Source organism: Apodemus sylvaticus, chromosome 7 (genome assembly GCF_947179515.1).
Source record: "Apodemus sylvaticus chromosome 7, mApoSyl1.1, whole genome shotgun sequence".
In the NCBI taxonomy this organism is placed as follows: domain Eukaryota; kingdom Metazoa; phylum Chordata; class Mammalia; order Rodentia; family Muridae; genus Apodemus; species Apodemus sylvaticus.
This window is the reverse complement of record NC_067478.1, coordinates 92,246,851-92,252,390: the sequence shown is the minus strand read 5'-3', so window position 1 is coordinate 92,252,390 and position 5,540 is coordinate 92,246,851. Positions and strand designations below refer to the sequence as shown.

The 5,540-nt window shown below is 34.1% G+C and overlaps 1 pseudogene; it reads right to left on the bottom strand.

Moving 5' to 3' along the window:
* Positions 1–2,470: 2,470 nt before the first annotated feature.
* On the bottom strand, positions 2,471–3,033 carry LOC127689777 (olfactory receptor 145-like; annotated as a pseudogene).
* Positions 3,034–5,540: the final 2,507 nt, after the last annotated feature.

Sequence of the window (5,540 nt, the reverse complement as noted above, 5' to 3'; positions counted from 1 at the left end):
CAAAGAATTCTCACCTGAAGAACTTCGGATGGTGGAGAAGCATCTTAAAAAATGCTCAACTTCATTAGTCATTAGGGAAATGCAAATCAAAACAATCCTGAGATTTCACCTTACACCAGTCAGAATGGCTAAGATTAAAAATTCAGGAGACAGCAGGTGTTGGAGAGGGTGTGGAGAAAGAGGAACACTCCTCCACTGTTGGTGGGGTTGCAAATTGGTACAACTACTCTTGAAATCAGTCTGGCGGTTCCTCCAAAAACTGGGCACCTCACTTCCAGAAGATCCTGCTATACCACTCCTGGGCATATACCCAGAGGATTCCCCATCATGTAATAAGGATACATGCTCTACTATGTTCATAGCAGCCCTATTTATAATTGCCAGATGCTGGAAAGAACCCAGGTATCCCTCAACAGAAGAGTGGATGCAAAACATGTGGTATATCTACACATTGGAGTACTATTCAGCCATTAGAAACAATGAATTCATGAAATTCTTAGGCAAATGGATGGAGCTAGAGAACATCATATTAAGTGAGGTAACCCAGACTCAAAAGGTGAATCATGGTATGGACTCACTAATAAGTGGATATTAACCTAGAAAACTGGAATACTCAAAACATAATCCACACATCACATGAGGTACAAGAAGAAAGGAGGAGTGGCCCCTGGTTCTGGAAAGACTCAGTGAAGCAGTATTCGGCAAAACCAGAACGGGGAAATTTGAAGGGGTGAGTGGGAGGACAGGGGAAGAGAAGGGGGCTTACAGGACTTTCAGGGAGTGGGGGGCTAGAAAAGGGGAAATCATTTGAAATGTAAATAAATTATATCAAATAAAAAAATAAAAAAAAAAAAATGCGTGCACCACCACTGCCACGGCCACCACCACCCAGCTTGGGTTGCCTATAAGACTATAAGTTTTCAACCCTGTCAGAAATCCAAGAATGACCAACATTATCTGAAAATACAGGAAGCCTAAAGTAGCTTCTAGAACTGAGACTATACAGCCCCAGTAAGTCAGGAAGTTGGAGCGTCAATCTTCAGCTTTCTGATATATAGTTGTTCATAGGCAATTAGTGTAAAGTATGCTAAACACTGGTGATATTGTTCAATAGTAGAGCTCTTACATGTCCTCGGTTCAGTCTGCAGCACCACAAACAATATGCTGCTAATACACAGTGTCATGATTGGTATAATTGCTTTCTGCCTATTTCATATTTAGCAACCTAAAGCATTTTGTCACACATTGCTTACAAACAACTCAAACCTCTGACTACAATAAAAACTAACGTCTGCTTAAAAAAAAAAAAGAATTTAATTAGCAAACCATCATTGCATCTTTAGGACTGTTATATTCTTAATGAAGTAGAAAACAGCGATTACCCAATAAAGTAGAAACAATAGTCTCTCTTAAGGGACTTGCCTTCACTGCCTATGCAGCAACAAGTCACGTACAGCCATTTATCCTCCAACACTCAATTAAAAGGATCAGATTAATATATATGCAAATATAAATATATTTAATGTAATAACAATTGATAAAGAGTACATGAATTTAAAAGAGAGCATGGAGAGGTCTAGAGAGGGTCAGTAGGAAGGACAAGGAATAGAAACATGTTGTATTTAAAATATTAGGTCAAAAATAAACAAACAATAATCCAGATTAATGGTGCATGCCTTTAATCCCAACACTTGGGAGGCAGAAGCAGAGGCAGAGGCAGAGGCAGAGGCAGAGGCAGAGGTAGAGGCAGAGGTAGAGGCAGAGGTAGAAGCAGGTGGATTTCTGAGTTTGAGGCCATCCTGCCCTATAGAGTGAGTTCCAGGACAGTCAGGGCTACACAGAGAAACCCTGCCTTAACTCCCCACCCATCCCCTCAAAAAAAGTGAAAAGCAAAATATAGAGTCCATCCAGTGAAGCAAGTATGGGAAGATGGACAAACAATTTTGGTGAGATTTGCTCCCCAAAGAAAATCTAAATATATTTAGACCAAACTGCTAACTACATCAACTCAATTGTTTCTTTTAAAACTTTTCAGACCCTAAACAATGAATTGTGTTAGAATTTTTACACCTGAAACAGTAAAAGCACTAATAACTGCATGTATCAATTGACAATATTTAAAAGTAATATATTCATGCCCAGGGTAGAAAGGAAAAAGCACAGGCATAATGTAAGATTCATAATTATTTTCAGGTGTTAGACATGACTGGTGTTACCCAAAGGTATGCTGACAACCCAGGATTATTTTTAAAGATGGAAAAGTATTCTTTATATTATAAGAAAATATATAATGATAATTTATAAAGCATATATTAAAGATGAAGGTCATGCAAACAACATAACTTCCAATTTAAGTACACATAGCAGAATGAAATGGGACAAAAAAAAAAAAAAAGCTTCCCTGAAAAAGAGCTACCCACTGAGAATTTCTTTGTTGTTTAAATGCAGAAAAAGTTAAACTGAATTTTGATCAATACATTTTCCTACTCAGGGTTTTTCTAAGGGGAACTGTAACAGCTTTGTTCTGGAAACTGTAGATTAAAGGATTCATCATAGGAACCACAATAGTGTAAAAGGTGGAAGAAATTTTTCCCTCATCCATAGACCCAGCAGAGGAGGGCTGAAGATACATTAATGTGCTTGATCCAAAAAACAGAGAAATGGCAAATATATGAGAGCTGCAGGTACTGAAGACTTTCTATCTGCTCTCAGTGGACCTCACTTGGAATATGTTACAAAGAATGAAGCCATGAGAAGTAACAATGATGGCAGTAGGAACAATAATAACCTTTCCTGCTACAATGAACAACACTATTTCATTGACATAAGTGCTGGTGCAGGAGAGCTGCAGTAAAGGGAGGAGGTCACAGAAATAGTGATTGATGGTGTTCCCATCACAAAATGTTAGTCAAAGCATACACAAGTGTGAATCATGGCACCCAAAAGTCCTATGAAATATGAACTAAACATAAGATAGCAGCACACCTTAGGGGACATAGCCATGGTATATAAGAGTGGATTACAAAGTGACATTTGGCCAAGTTGAATAATGTTCAATTATGCAACAAGAATAGGTTCTTGATTTCAAAAGTTCAGCAATGATAAACAAATTAGCAGTTCTATATTTTTATCTAAGTTTGCTTAAAAATTGCTTAGTACTTATACACATCCATAAAACCACACAAACCTGTATGAAAGGGTTATGTGAATTAGCTTCATTATTTCAGCAGTACAAATCTTGATCAAACAACAAGAATTATATGACGGATATGCTACTTTACACATTAAAGTAAAACATTAGTAGTAACTCAACAAAATAATATATGTATATAATTAAGATTAAAATATAAGTGTGAATAGATTTTTAACACATTTACTTAGCAGAGAAAAATGTATGGACTCATTGTCATTATTATTTACTTTTCTTGTCTTAGAAATTCAATACTAGGTTCTGAGTTTTAGCATTAATTCTATGAGAATGCTGAGCAAGTTATTTTCATGCATTTTCCTTATACATTTCTAAATTATTGCCTACAGGCTGTAGTATTACTTCTTAATCCAGTAAAACGTGAGAAATACAAGCCAATTTTCTTTTATTTGCCACATGAAACTCCAGTTTCATGTAGGTTTAATTTCCTAATACAATCAGAATATACCAGAAGCTTTCTTTAATTATTCAAAGAAACTAAAGATAGGTATAAAGAAGAACTGACATGATTGCTTGTATATGCTAGGCCATGAAGTATCCTTAGTGCCTCAGAGATTCAATCAGTGCCTACCCTGGTCTATGGGGAGTGTACATCCGTAGTACTTGAGTCAAAATCAAACTTCCATTTCCTAATTAGCTTCTTCAGAGATAGCCATTGTTTTTTTCTTCGATATTTCTACAGTTGCAGTTCTTTTTATTTTGTAAAAACTGTTCATGGAGTAAAATAATACTTAATTTGTAATGCCCCCTTATATATCTCTTAAATTATTTTTTAATTTGTGTTATTTTGTTAGCTGATCTGGAAATGGATATTAAGAACTTATATATTTTTCCTAGAGTTCAAACAGAAATATACTTTCCCCAGCGCTCTAAAATTAAATTTACATATTGCATGGATTCTGATTTTAACATTTCTTGAATTTACCACTTAAATATCAAACTCTCTTAAACACAATATTTTAAAATTTTTATACATTTTTTACAATTTTTACACATGTCATTGAAATATCTTGGAAGTAAACGGAGTGGAGAATTGGAAATTGAATTCTTAATGTAATAGATAGGGAGAGGTAGTTAATACTTCTTTAACCAGTGTCTATTTATTATAAAATAAGAATCATAAATTATACACAAAATCAGGAATTTGTGGTGAATAATTTTTGGAAACGAAAAGTAAAACGTAAAAACAATGCCCAGCAAACGAGAAAGAGTGAAATTTCACCTGTAAGTAACCAGTGCTCACAGATTTATGACAAGTCTTTGTCTAGATTAATTCACCATACATTGAAAGTAAAATAAATTGAAAGTGTGTTTAAATTAAGTATATAGGCTAGATTATTGGTGGTGTTCTGATTACTAGGCCAGAATAACATGCTGCAAATGTGTAAACTTCAATTTTTCACTGTGCCTAATCATAATTATCTGGAATAGACAATGCACTGGTATTATATTGTTGATGAGATTAAATTGGATACCTATTTATAATATAGTTTCACTTTCAGAAGAAATGATACATGTTATATTGAGACTAACTTGTGACATTGATTTAATTTTGTTTTTAAGCTTGAATGTTCCTATGCTACTTAGGGATTATGTGTTCTTTCAATATCACAACATATTCAGTAAAATCTATTAAAACTTACACAGGACCAGGAGAATTAATAGGTTTCTGTAGCACCAGCAAGTACATATGTGTGAATGTGTGTATTTGTTTGTTTATTTAAGAAGACACACCAGAAAAGGGCATTAGATTCCATTTAAATGATACTCATTAGACTATATTAAGAAATCAAAACAACTTAAAACTTTTAAAAGGGAACAATAACCAACAAGAAAAGCCACCAGCATAAACATCTTTCATTCAAATATTTACCATTTCATGAACAAATTTGAGTATTTTTGTTAGTGTTTTACTATTCCAGAATTATCATGAGGAATATATTAAAGCATAGCAATACTAATGAATACAAATGATAGAACCAATGCATTTTCAATGTAGATGCTATGTTTTCATTTTCGTTGAATTCTAGAAAGTCTTTAATTTCTATATTCCATTCATGACACACTCTTCATTGAGTAAAGAGTTGTTTAGCTTCCATGACTTTGTAAGCTTTCTTGTGCTTTTTCTGTTGAAGTCCAGCTTTAATCTAGTATTATTTCAATTTTTTATTCTGTTGAAACTTGTGTTTTAACCAAGTATATGATCAATTTTGAAGAAGATTCAATGTGGTGCCAAGACTCTATTTTGTTTGTGTGAAATGTTCTGTAGATATCTGTTAGGTCTTTTTGATTCATAATCATTGTTAGTTTCGTTAATTCTCGTGATGACCTA